The sequence below is a fragment of the Mustela erminea genome, chromosome 2 (genome assembly GCF_009829155.1).
Source record: "Mustela erminea isolate mMusErm1 chromosome 2, mMusErm1.Pri, whole genome shotgun sequence".
NCBI classification, from domain to species: domain Eukaryota; kingdom Metazoa; phylum Chordata; class Mammalia; order Carnivora; family Mustelidae; genus Mustela; species Mustela erminea.
The window spans coordinates 28,701,220-28,716,017 of record NC_045615.1 but is presented as its reverse complement, the minus strand read 5'-3'; the positions used below and the strand labels follow the sequence as shown (position 1 = coordinate 28,716,017).

Genomic DNA, 14,798 nt, shown 5'->3' with positions numbered 1-14,798 from the left:
TCCTTTGGAAAAATATCTGTTCATACTTTCTGCCCACTTTTTGATTGGATTATTTGTCTTTTGGATATTGAACTTTGTAAGTTCTTTATATATTTTTAATATTAACCTTTTGTCATATATGTCATTTGCACATAAATTCTCCCATTCTGTAGGTTGTCTTTTAGGTTTCCTGATTGTTCCCTTCACTGTGCAGAAGCTTTTCATTTTGATGTAGTCCCAGTAGTGTATTTTGCTCCTGTTTCCCCTGCCTCAGGAAACATACCTAGAAAGAAGTTGCTATGGCCAATGTCAAAGAGATTACTGCCTGTATTCTATTCTAGGATTTTTATGGCTTCAGGTCTCACATTTAGGGCTTTAATCCATTTTGAATTTATTTTTGCTTATGGTGTAAGAAATCAGTCCAGTTTCATTCTTTTCCACATGCTATTCAGTTTTCCCAATACCATTTGTTGAAGAGATTGTCTTTTTCCCATTAGATGTTCTTTCCTGCTTTGTTGAAGAGTAATTGACCAAAGAGTTATGGATCCATGTCTGGGTTTTTTATTCTGTTCCATTGACCTATGTGTCTATTTTGGTGCCAATAGCATACAGTTTTACTACAGCTTTGTTAAACTCCTAAAGTCTGGAATTGTGATGCCTCCAGCTTTGCTTTTCTTTTAAAAACTATTTGGCTCTTCAAGGTATTTTGTGGTTCCATACAAATTTTAGAATTGTTTGTTCTAGTTCTCTGAAAGATGCTCTTGGTATTTTGATAAAGATTGCTTTAAATGTGAGATTGATTTGAGTAGTACAGATGTTTTAATAATATTTGTTCTTCCAGTCCATGAGTATGGAATGTCTTTCCATTCCTTTGTGTCATCTTTAATTCTTTCATCAGTGTTTTATACTTTTCAGAGTACATGTCTTTTACCTCTGGTCAGTTTTATTCCTTTGATTTTGGTGTAACTGTAAATGGGATTGATTCCTTAATTTCTCTCTCTGCTGCTTTATTGTTGGTGTATTGGTGTGAAATGTAAGAGATTTCTGTTCATTGATTTTGTATCCTGCAACTTTTCTGAATTTGTCTATCAGTTACAGCAGTTTTTTAGTAGCCTTTCATATTTCCTATATATAGTATGTCATCTGCAAATAGTGAAAAATTTACTTCTTTGCTATCTGGGTGCCTTTTATTTGTTTTTGTTGTCTGATGCTGTGGCTAAGACTTCCCGTATTATGTTGAATAAAAATGGTGAGAATGGACATCCTTGTCTTGTTCCTGACCTTAGAAGGAAAGCTCTCAGTTTTTCCCCATTGAGGATGATGTTAGTTGTGGGTTTTTCATATACAGACCCTACTGTGTTGAGGTATGGTCCCTCTAAACCTAGTTTGTTGAGAGTTTTTATCATAAATGATGTACTTTGTCAGATGCTTTTTCTGCATCTATTGAAATGATCATTCATTGTTATCATTTATTTTATTGATGGAATATGTCATATTGGTTGATTTGTGAATACTGAATCACCCTGGTAACACAAGAATAAATCCTGCTTGATCATGGTGAATGATTTTTTTAATTTATTTTTGGATTCAGTTTGCTAGTAAAATATTGAGATTTTTTTTTTTTAAATATTGAGAAATTTTACATCTCTGTTCATCAGGGATATTGGCCTGTAGTTCTCTTTCTTAGTGGAGTCTTTATCTGGTTTTGTTATCATGATAATGCTGACCTCATAGAATGAATTGGAGGCTTTCCTTCCCTTTCTATTTTTTAGAACAGTTTGAGAAGAACAGCTTTAACTCTCTGGTCCTGGACTTTTTTTTGGGTGGGGGGAGTTTTTTGATTACTGATTTAATTTCTTTGCTGGTTATTGCTATGTCTGAGTTTTCTATTTCTTCCTGTTTGGGTTTTGATACTAGTTATTGAGTTATATGTTTCTAGGAATTTATCCATTTCTTTCAGTTTGTCAAAAGTGTTAGCGTATAGTTTTTCATAATATGCTCTTATTAACATTCTTATTTCTGTGATGTTGGTTGTTATTTCTCCTCTCTCATTTGTGATTTTATTTATTTGGGTTTTTCCTCTTTTCTCTTTGATAAGTCTGGCTAAAGCTTTATCAAATTTTATATTTTTTAAAAAACTAGTACCTGTTTCACTGAGCTCATCTGGTTTTTTTTTTTTTTTAAGTTATATACCATTTATTTCTCCTCTAATCTTTATTATTTCTTTCTTTCTGCTGACTTTAGGCTTTTTATGTAGCTTTTTTCTACCTCTTCAAAGTATAAGGTTGAGATTTTTATTTGGATTTTTCTTACTTCTTGAGGGAGGCCTGTATTGCTATATACTTTCCTCTTAGGACTGTTTGTACTTCATCCCAAAGGTTTTGGACCAATGTATTTTCATTTTCATTTGTTTCCATGTATTTTTTTTATTTATTCTTTGATTTCCTGGTTGACCCATTCATTGTTCAATATCATGTTATTTAACCTCTATGTATTTGTGGTCTTTCCAGATTTTATCTTGGGATTCACTTCTGGTTTCATAGTGTTGTGGTTGAAAAGGGGCATGGTATGATTTCAGTTTTTTTGTATTTGTTGAAGCCTATTTTGTGACCTAATATGTGATCTATTCTGGGGGATGTCCCATGTGTGTTTGAAAAGAATGTGTATTCTGCTGTTTTAGGATGAAATGTTCTGAATAGATGTTAAGTCTGTCTGGTCCACTGTGTCATTCAAAGCTGTTATTTCCTTGTTGATTTTATGTTCAGATGATCTGTCCATTGATGGGAGTAAGATATTAAAATCTCCTACTATTATTGTATTGGTATCAAATAGTTTCTTCCTGTTTGTTATGCTTCATATATTTGGATGCTACCATGTTATGTGAATAAATATTTATAGGTATTATAAACTATATATATATTATAATTCTTATTTGATTTTCCCCTTGATTATGATAATAGTGCCTTTTTTCCCCTTTAGTTACTGTCTTTGTCTTAAAGTCTACTTTATCCAGTGTAAATATTGCTACTTTGGCTTTCTTCTGACAACTATTTGCATGATAAACATTTCTCCATCCCCTCACTTTCAATCTGTAGGAGACTTTAGGTCTGAAAGCAATCTCTTATAGGCAGCATATACTTGGGTCTTGTTTTTTCATCCATTATGTAACCCTGTGTCTTGATTAAAGTATTTAGTCCATTTACATTCAACATTATTATTGATAGATACATATTTATTGCCATTTTATTACTAGTTTTGTGGTTATTTCTGAAGATTTTCTCTGATCCATTCTTGCCTTTGTCACTTTTGGTCTTTTCTTTCCATTTGAAGAGTCACTAATATTTCTTGCAGGACTGGTATAGTGGTCATGAACTCCCTTATTTTTTTGTTTTTCTTGGAAACTATGTCTCCATCTATTCTTAATGATAGTCTTGTTGGATGGAGTATTCTTGGTTTCAGTTTTTTCCTAAATAGCACTTTAAATGTATTATGGCACTCTTTTTTGGCTTGCCACATTTCTGTTGAAAAATCTCCACCTAGCCTTGTGGGTTTTCCTTTGTAAGTTAAGGACATTTTTTGTCTTGCAGCTTTTAAGATTTTTTTTCATTATCATCACATTTTGAAAATTTAATTACAATATGTCTTGTATGGATCTGCTTTTGTTTGATTTTGATGGGTGATCTCTGTGCCTTCTGAATCTGGATATCTGTTTCCTTCTTCAGATTAGAAAATTTTTCATCTAGTATTTCTTCAAATAATTTTTTTGCCCCCTTTCTTTCTGTTCTCCTTGGACTCCTATAATATAAATGTTACCACACTTGATGGAGTCACTGAGTTCCCTTTTTTGTGTTGCATAATTCTTCCTTCTCTCTTTTGTTCAGTTCATTATTTTTCCATTATTTTGTCTTCTATGTCAGTACTTCCTCTGTTTCTTCTACCCTGCTGTTCATTGCATCAAGCCTGTTTCCAAACTTGGTTATTGCACTCTTCACCTCTAATTATTCTTTTTTAATTTTTTCATCACTGTGGTAAGAGTCTTACTGATGTTTTCTATTCTTTTCCTGAGCCCTTATTATTGCTGCTTTACATTCTCCATCAGACATGTTACTTATATCTATTTCATTTAGATCTCTGACCTTGTCCTTTCTTGTTGTTTCATTTGGAAAGAATTCTTCCATATTAGTATTTTGTCTGTCTCTTGCCTTCTTCTGTGTGTTAAAAGAGCCAGGCATGTCTCCTGCTCCCAAAAGAAATGACTTTTGAAGAAGACATGAAGTGCCAAGGACCTGGTTCTTTGGGGACTGTCTTCCGTGTGTGCTGCATGCACTCTGCTGCTTTGCTTTGGCTACTCTCTCCTTCAGGCCAGTTGTCTTCAAAGGCTCTCCTTGCTTGCTATGGACAGCATTTTTTCTCTGGCCTGAATGTGATGAATTTTAACTAGGTGTGCTTTAGTCTTCTTGTGAAATAAGACCTGAGAGGAACTCCATCAGAACTAAAGCACTCTGGTCAAGAGATGTGTGCTGGTCTTCTTGGGGAGAGGCCTCACTGGGACTGAAGCAAGCTTGACTGAGAAAGGCAGTCACACCACAGTGCAACAGGGGGAGGCTTGATGTAAGCAAGTTAGGCAGCCAGTGTTCATGCTGTGCTGCATCCACCTAGTGTCTGTGTTTACGGTAACAGGTTTGGGGGTAGAAATGGTGTCAAGAAGACTCACTGTGAATGTTGCCTCTCAGGGTCATGCTTAGAGAAGAATTAATAATTTCCCACTCTGTGCCCCAGGCATTTTTTCAGAATGCTGCGTCCATGATGTCTTCCCCGGGAGTTGTTTGCCTGCCTTCTGTCCAGGACCAAGTAAGTGCCCTCTGGGCTCTATCCCAGTCATACTTGTAGACTTTTAAAACTCTAGGCTTTAGGGACAAGGTGTGGGCAGGGATTTGTACTGGTCATCTGGGTAAGGGGCCTGCCATGCTGGGACTGAGGAAAGCTTGACTGAGTCACATTCACTTTTAAATGGTAGTTATACTGTGCAGGAATTTATACTTTGGCACATTTTCTTCTCCTTTCAGCACTTTAAAGATGTTCTTCCACTATTCTTTTTGTTGTTGTTTAGTTTTTATTTCATAATCATAATCTTAACTCTTCAATCCAGCAAGACTTATAGAGTATAAGTCTTGTTATAAGTATAAGTCTTATTATAAGTATAATAAGGAAATTATGGAAGCCACAGAACTGAAGTGAGAGCACAAAGATTATAGGATATTTCAAGCAGATGGGCTTAAAAAGGTGCCTCCTGGACTATAAAAGGAGTGGTCTAGTAGTTAAGACAAAACACAGTCAAATTTATTACATTTGTCCACAGTCAGCAATGGTGATTTTCTTGCTGGTCTTGCCATTCCTGGACCCAAGGCACTCTATGGTTTCCACAATATTCATGCCCTCTTTCACCCTGCCAAAGACCACATCCTTGCCATCCAACTACTCAGTCTTGGCAGTGCAGATAAAAAAAATTGGGAACACTCTGTGTTGGGTTTATCTTTTGCTATGACAAGATGCCAGGATCTGTATGCTTTGGGTGAAACTCTCATCATCAAATTTCTCCCCACAGAGGGACTTGATGCCAGTATGATCAAGGCACATGAAGTTACCACCTTTGCACTTAAATCCCAGAATAATCCTGTGAAATCAGGAACATTTATAGTCAAATCCTTTCTTCCCAGTGCCGATAGCAGGAATGTTTTCTGATGTCTTTGGAAATTTGTCTGCAAACAGTTCAAAGGAGATGCAACCCAGGCACTCACCATCCAAAGTTATGTCAAAGAACACAGAGGGGTTAACCATGGCTGGGCAGCATGATGGCTTTGAAGTAGCAGCCAATAATAATTCCACTATTATTTGAGTCAAATTATTTTTAATGAGATAGCTGTGTATATTTATTTCCTAACTATATTGTGTTTCTTTTCTCTCTGGCTGCTTTTATAATAAAATTTATATTTCATTATCCCTGGATTTCAGAAAATGTATTAAAATGTTTCTTGCTGTGGTCATATATGTGATTATTCTACATGAGATTCACTGAGCTTTTCTTTTTCTTTTTTTTTTTTTTTTGATATGTGGATTAATGGCATCTATCAAATTTGGAAATATTATTCCTTGAAATCATTTTCTGTTCCTCTCTCCTCTTTTCCTAGAACTGCAGTTCAAAATATGCTAGACTATATTATAATGCTTTACAAGTAACTAGTAGGGTTCCTTTCCTTTCTGGTTTTTTTTTTAATCTTTATACTTTGACATAAATAGTCCTTTAACTTCACCCTGCCTCCATTTTTTTCTCCAATATTTTACATTATTTTATGCTTACACAGTGAATTCTGCATCTCAGCTATTGCATTTTTCATCTGGAAAAAAATTCTTTTTGTTCTTTTCTATGAATGCCATTTCTCTCCTAATTATGTTCTTTTTTCCTCTATGTCCTTAAGCATATTTATTATACATACAATAAATATTTTAAGTCTTGTCTCAAATCCCATGATCTCTATTATTTCTAGGTCTTTTTCTGTTAACTGATTTTCTTCCGTGATTGTGGGTCACATTAGAAACTTTCCATATGTCTAGTAATTTTGTATTGGATGCTTGACTTTGCATGCTTAATTCAGAATCCTATTTGGCTGAAAGAAATGCAAATAATTCCCAGCTCTGTGTGAGCACTAGGGATTATTCAATTTATAGTTCCTTGAGAGTTGTCTTGCTTGGATTCCTGGAGTCACACATTGTGTAGGTATAGATCAGTAAATAGCCAAAGTCTCAGTAGGATTCTTCTGCTGATTTCTTGAGTTCTTTTTACTTTATACTTATCTCACTATATTATTCTGATCTGCAAATTTCAGCTGCTTCAGACTCTAACAACTCCTGTCTTTTTCTCCCCATCTTGAAAAATGGCCAGTTCTGTTTGTATTCTTCCTTTTTGTACTGCGGTCTAAAAAGTACATCTAGTTAAGAAGTACAGTGAAATTTTAGTTCTCATATCATTTATACCTTCTCTCAAGGTTTGCAGTCAGTGTTTCCTGTTGTGCCAGTGACTGGACACAGATGTTTCATATATTTTATCTAGCTTTTTTTAGCAGACAATAAGATCTGTCCCAGAAATTTACATGGACAGAAACAGAAGTCAAGCATGGCATGGTGTTTTGTTTTGTTTTGTTTTGTTTTGTTTTTGAAGATTTTATTTATTTATTTAACAGAGATCACAAGTAGGCAGAGAGACTCACAGAGAGAGAGAAAGGGAAGCAGGTTCCCTGCTGAGCAGAGAGCCCAATGTGGGGCTTGATCTCAGGACCCTGAGATCATGACCTGAGCTGAAGGCAGAGTCTTTAACCCACTGAGTCACCCAGGCGCCCCCATGGCATGGTTTTTTTTGTTTTTTGGTTTTTGTTTTAATATTTTTTATTTATTTATTTGACAGAGATTACAAGTAGGCAGAGAGGCAGGCAGAGAGAGGAAGGGAAGCAGGCTTCCCATTGAGCAGAGAGCCTGATGTGGGGCTTGATCCCAGGATGCTGGGTTCACGACCCGAGCCGAAAGCAGAGGCTTTAACCCACTGAGCCACCCAGGTGCACCCCCACATGGCATGGTTTTTAATTACAGATTTTATCTGTCTGTTATCCTAACTTACCATCAAATAAAAGTAGTTACTCATATATTAACTGCCTCTCCCAACTGATGCTGTGAGGCATCATTCTAATAACAACAGACAGTTGTATTTGAAGCAACAGAGAAGCACTTATAATCTCTGATTTCCAACTTATATCTGGTATGTAAGTATCTTGCAGATTATTCTTATTATTTCCATCATGACCTTCGTGAATCAAACCCAACTGACAGTTAAAATTCATTACCGAATCCACAATCATGCAAAATTTTTCCTAAGGCTTTTTTTTTTTTTCAAACAGGTATAAAAACCCCAACCTCATACATTTATGAAAAAAAAGATGTAAAATATGCCAAATTTAAATATTCTTTTAGGTGCAATATAAGGAATCATTAGGAACAACAAAACAGTAAAAAAGACAGTAGACTGGGATCTTTAAAAAACAAATAGGCAAAGTTCTTATGTCACAGGAAGTAATAAATCCCCTATAATACAATATAATAAATCAGTCATGTCCCAGCTATTGCCACAAAATATCTTAATATCAAAGAGAAATAGCAAATAATATACAACAGAGATCTGAAAATGCATTTAAAATCATCTCAACAATGATTTTCATATGAGTTTATGGAATGAATTTATGGGAGCTACAAGGGATACTAAGATTCTCTTTATTAGAGAAAAATTAGAGTCATGATAATTACTAAAGGGAATCCTTGGAAGGAAATTGGGTATTGCTATACCAGTAGGATGCAGTAATGACAATTCTAATTTGCCACTAACAGCTTTTATTTGTCTCGGGGAAAAAAAAACTAAGTATGAAGTTTTAATGTTCAAGCAAATTTGTGACAAACAGAAAGACTGCAGAATACCTCACAAAGAACATCTTTCCAATGTTGAAAAACATAGGTAATTTTTCATGCATATTTTATTTTTAAAAAAGATTCTTAGAAAACTGACACTATTGTGTTTTTCATTAGTTGAATATGTATTTTTAAAATGAGAGGGAGTTGAAATTATTCACATTTTAAAGGCCATTTTCATTAACAAACATTTATGACAAATGTTGAAATATTTTGTCTTCACTTGTGTATATCTCCATAAGAATTCACAATCTGGCAATAGTTTCATTAAACATCTAAGACTACTTTGTCAGTTTGCATTTAAAAGCAAAAACGAAAAGCATTTAAAAGCAAAAAGGAAAAAAAAAAATAACAGCCAAAACATGTGTTCAGGCACATAATCTGTGCTATTGTTAAGAAAAGAAACTCAAATATGAGTTACAGCACTCAAAGTTTAGAGAGAGAAAGAAAAAGTCAATATCAAAAAATGAAATTTTCCTAGCACAAACATTTTTTAGTACATCCTATCTATCTCCAGATTATGGAGTAATCTGGAGTACTTACAGTATTAATGGAGTACTTACAGTAGACAGGACTGGGGAAGTAGTTAACTTTTAATGAACTGAAATAATGAGTCATAAAAAATAAGCTTTCGAATACTAAGAAAAACAGTTGAGGGGTGCCTAGGTGGCTCAGTTATTAAGTGTCTGCCTTCGGCTCAGGTCATGATTATAGAGTCCTGGAATCAAGCCTAACATCAGGCTACCTGCTCAGCAGGAAGCCTGCTTCTCCCTCTCACTTCCCCACCTTGTGCTTCCTCTCTCACTGTTTCTCTCTGTCAAATAAATAAATTAAATCTAAAAAAAAAGAAAAAAGAAAAACAAATAAGTGTATTAATGTGCAAGCTATCTTGAAACTTGAAGTTGGTGGACTTTAGTCAATTTAAAAAATAAATTATTAAATTCACTTTGAAGTTGACTTTAATTTAAAAAATTAGAACTTAATATTGCTAAAATCTCTTATGATTTGATTTTCAAGTACGAAATGATAAAAAATCGTGTGTCATGCTAGTGCATGAACAATAATCCAGAAAGGTGAACCTAACCAAAGGCAAATATCAGTAGAGGGTAACTCTATCTATCCATGCAATGCCAACTGTAGTAGTTTAGGGTATTTCACTTTGCAGAGTACAAGAAGAGTAGTAAAGAGAAAATAGACTACTCCTTATTTCTAGTTTTGAGAGCATTGGAGGAAAAATTTTGCAAACTCTTGCAAGTCATAAATTTAGTTTTCTCACCTACAAAGCAAAAAATGTTTATCTAATCTAATTTTTAGTTTCCTTTCTAACTCTAAAAATTCCATTACATTTTAAAATAAAGGATAAATGGATGAAATCAATAGAAAGTCCAGCAGTTCATCCTAAACAGAAATAAAATAATTTTAAATTCTTTCTTTCAGTAGAAAACTTAAAATTTTGTCCAATTACACCAAATATTACATATACTTGTACAAAGTATTATATTAGTTATTGCTTTGTTTCAAGTAAAATTTAGGTGTTAGGGATAGAATTAAAAATAGTAGTTGAGATCATAAATAATATATAACCTTAACATTCCCTTTCATCTACGTTACTAACTAACTTATGTTTATTACCAAATGAAATTACTTCTTGGCTCTACCTTTCTAATTAAAATTTTAAAATTATGGCAAAGATATTTTATTTCTACATTATTTCACAGAATTAAAAATAACAATAGTGTATGGTCACAAATTTATCTTATCCAGGGCAAATATCAATAAATCTAGAAGAAAATTAAAAGTTCCTTTATCCTTGAGAATAGTCTGAACAGAATTGAAGCTGAATATTTAAACCACCATAACCTCTAATCAGTTTGAATGGGGCTCACTAAATTGTATAGCTGAAAATGTTATAAAGGAGGAGTTAAAAATGACATTTTTAAACATTTCTGTAGTAGTCCCATCTGTGCACTTATTGAAGCACTTCCAACATCAAGGAACTTATTTCTTTATAATAAAAATTGTCACTGCTGAGTTCAATACCCAAAGAATAAATAACCTTATCAAGAAATGGGCAGAAGACATGAGCAGACACTTCTCCAAAGAAGACATACAAATGGCCAACAGAAACATGAAAAAGTGCTCAACATTGTCAGCGTCATGGAAATACAATTCAAAACCACAGTAAGATACCAACTCACACAGTCAGAATAGCTAAAATGACAGATGTTGGAAAAGATGAGGAGAAAGGGGAACCCTCCTATACTGTTGGTGGGAATGCAGCCTGGTTCAGCCACTCTGGAAAACAGCATGGAGATTCCCCCAGAAATTTGAATACTGAATATTTAGCTCAAAGAAACAAATGCTGTGATCTGAGGGTACACTTGCACCCTAAAGTTTATAGCAGCAATGTCAACAATAGTAATCACCCTATGCAAAGAGTCCAGATGTCCATTGACAGATGAATGGGTAAAGGAGATCTATATATATATTCTATATATATGGAATATATATGAAGTACACACACACACACACACACACACACACACATATACACAATGGAATACTTCTCAGCCATCAAAAATGAAATTCTGCTATTTATAATGATGTGGGTGGAACTAGAGGGTATTATGCTAAGCAAAATAAGTCACTCAGACTTTTATTTTAGAGAGAGAGTGTGTGTGAGAGGTGGAAGAGGGGGTTGAGAGAGAGAGAGAGACTCTCAAGCAGACTCATGTTGAGTGCAAAGCCTGACTTGCAGCTTGATCCCAGAATCCTGAGATCACAACCTGAGCTGAAATCAAGAGTCGGATGCTTAACTGAATGAGCCGTCCAGGCTCTCCAAGAAACAAATTTTTAATTATAGAGAACAAATTGATGATTACCACAGGGTACATGGGTGAGGTGTTGGGTGAAATATGTGATGGGGATTAAGGAGTGCACTTGCTGTGATGAGAATTTGGTGTTGTATGGAAGTGTTGAATCATTATATTACACACCAGAAACTAATATTACACTGTATGTTAAATAGCTGGAATTTAAATAAAAAAGTAAAACAGACACGTAGGTCAATGGAACAGAACAGATAGCCCCAGAAAAAACCCATACATATATGGTAATTAATTTGTGACAAAGGAGCCAAGAGTATACAATGGCGCAAGGACAGTCTCTTCAGCAAATAGTGTTAGAAATACTGGACAGCGGGGAGACAAGACGGCGGGGAAGTAGGAGGAGGCGCCGTTTCAACCTGTACCCTAAAGTGAGCTGATTATCTACCAAAGAACTCCGATCACCCATGAAATCAGCCTGATTTCAGAATTATACATGTCTGGATCTCTACAGGGGCAGAAGACGCCAGTGGGCAGGTAAAGTGGAGTGGGAACATCAGACTGATATCAGAAGATAAACAAAAGGAGGCTGGAGCCACCAGAGGTGACTGATTGGAAAGTAATACCCTTAATACGAGAGTGCCCTACATCTGGGGACCAGCATTAACCTAGAGACTGGTTGAAAGCACTCCAAAACAGCAAAGGAACATGGGGGAGAAATTGTGGAAATCGGGGCAGCTAGGGACAGAGGCTTAAGTCCCCGGACCCAGGACAGCCTCCCCTGGCACTGAGCCAGAGATAGTGTGGTGGAGAAACCAGGTCTTGGTCCCTGAGCTGCCAGCGCATCTGAGAACACGTGGAGTCTGGCTCCTGTGAGGGGATGGGAGCCTCGCCAGATGCCAGAACACCGAGCCATGCTACAGAGCTTGAGACATGAGCGCCCCTCACCCTCCCCTGAGAGAGGTGCACAAAGGCCCACCCAGCGTTCTTAGACTCAGGCCATTGTTTCAGAGCTTCAGACGCAGGCCCCAAACTCCCCCCTGAGAGAGGCCCGCAAAGGCCCAGCCTGGTGCTTTTGGACCTGCGCCTCGCTCTCAGAGCCTGAGACGTGTGCGTGACCCACAGCCTCCCCTGAGAGAGGTGCACACAAGCCGGGCGCTCTTAGACCCAGAAAGACCGGGCACTCCCAGCCCAGGCCAGCAGGAAAATCTCAGTGTGTGATCGCTGCTTGGAACCTCTCTGGAGGTCTGGAGCTGCCTAGAGAGCCCCCACTACTATGGTTTTGGGTACAAGCAGAGGATCCTGCATCCCAAGGGACCATGACTCGGAACCTGCTCTGCCAGCGGCCAAGGGGGAATTTATATGGGCTCTGAAGCACTCAGAGGGGAATAGGCAGAGGCTTCTCCCTGAGAGGGAGGTCAGGGTGCAGTTTGCTTTCCTCTTACCCTACAAAAACCATCAAAAGCAGTCAAGGTGAGAGGGAAAAAAAAAAGTGAAGAAACATAAAAACCTCCAGAGAACAAAAGCCTGAAAAAACCGGTTTCCTCAGAACCCACCCCCTTGAGGGGGGTGGGAGGACTTAACTCAGGGAACATCATGGACTGAAAACCCACGTGGCAGGACCCTCCCCAAGAAAACCAACCAGGAAAGGAAAAAAAAAAAAAAAAAAAGACTACAAGAGAAAAACCACCACTTCATAGGACAACTTTTATTTTTAATTTGTTCCCACTATTCTGCCTCTTTTTTTTTTACATAGATAATTGTTTAACCTATTTATCATCACAGTGAGCTGTCCAGTACATCAAATTCCATAATAACCTTCTAACCTGAACTTTTTGATACATACACCTGTGTTTTTCTTTTGCATTTCTATTTTTAAATTTCTTTTTTTATTTTAGTTTAATTTAGTCTAGTTTATTCCTTTTCTATTTTATTTTCTAATATCCATATAGAGTTAAACTTCAAAGTAGTTGGAAGTTTAACCCTTTCCCCAATCAATACTACTCCTATAAGTAAACCAATTTTTAATCCCCCTTTAATAGGAAAGTTGAGTCCTTTAACAAAGATATCAAGATACATCCAGGAAGAATCAAAACAACCTTCCTCGCCAACACTGAGAATTTATAAGCACTCTCCCAACTTTTTTGTCCACCAGTGTTTCTGTGATTTTGTGTTTGTCCTGATAGTATATAAATCTTAGAGTTGGGGTTCTTTTTGACAAGGTTCTTCCTTTATTTGCTTATATATATATTTTTTTTTCTCTTGTCATATACTTTTATCAGTCTTTCTGTTTGTCCGGTTTTGTTTGTATACTTCATAAATCTTACCTTGGGACCCATTTGGGCTGAACCTTCTCTCTTATCTTCCCTTTCTTTCTTGTCTCTCTCTCTCTCTTTTCTTTTTTTCTTTCTCTTTTCTTTTTTCTCTCGTTTGGGTGGGGACTCCTGATTGCTCAGAAGTGTTCCAGGGTGCTCCTTGAATGCACCAAGGTCGATATATCCAGCTACATCTGTTCAGTCCTCTCACCAAAATGACTAGGAGGAGGAATGCCCAACAGAAGAAAAATACAGAGGATGGACCTTCTGCAACAGAGCTAATGGCTATCAACATAGACAATATGTTGGAAAGAAAATTCAGGCTAACAATTATCCAGGCAATAGCTAAGTTAGATAAAGCCATGGATGACCAAATGGAATTGGGCCAAACTGAAAGCGACCAGAGATGATGGTCACAATGTTAGGGCAAAACTGAATGCTACCAGGGATGAGGTTCACAATGCTCTCAATGAGTTCCAATCTAATCTAAATTCTTTCAAAGCTAGGATAACTGAGACAGAAGATAGAATTAGTGATCTGGAGGACAAACAGATAGAAAGTATCAGGAGGAATCCTGGAACAAACAGCTTAGAAGCCACGAAAACAGAATCAGGGAAATAAATGATGCCATGGAATGTTCCAACGTCAGAATTATTGGAATCCCTGAAGGGGAGGAGAAAGAAAGAAGTCTAGAAGATAGAGTGGAACAAGTTTTTCATGAAAATTTTCCCAATCTCACGAATGGAACCAGCGTTCATGTACTAGAGGCTGAACGGTCTCCCTCCAAGATTATAGTTCCAAAAAAACATCAAGGCACCTGATAGTCAAATTGAGGAATCATAATTGTAGATATAATCTCTTGAAAGCCGCTAGGACAAAGAGGCTCCTTACTTCCAGAGGAAAGCCCATCAGAATAACGTCAGATCTGTCCACAGAGACCTGGCAAGCCAGAAAGGGCTGGCAAGATATATTCAGGGCACTAAATGAGAAGAACATGCAGCCAAGAATACTTTATGCAGCAAGACTGACATTCAAAATGGATGGAGAGATAAAGAGTTCCCAAGACCAGCAAGGCTTAAAAGACTATGCAACCACGAAGCCAACACTGCAGTAAATATTAAGGGGGGTTCTATAAAAGAGGAAAAATCCTAAGAATAGCATTGAACAGAAA

General features: G+C 36.6%; 1 pseudogene; it reads right to left on the bottom strand.

Annotated features, from left to right (window-relative positions):
• Positions 1-5,322: 5,322 nt before the first annotated feature.
• Positions 5,323-5,817, bottom strand: LOC116583008 (annotated as a pseudogene).
• Positions 5,818-14,798: the final 8,981 nt, after the last annotated feature.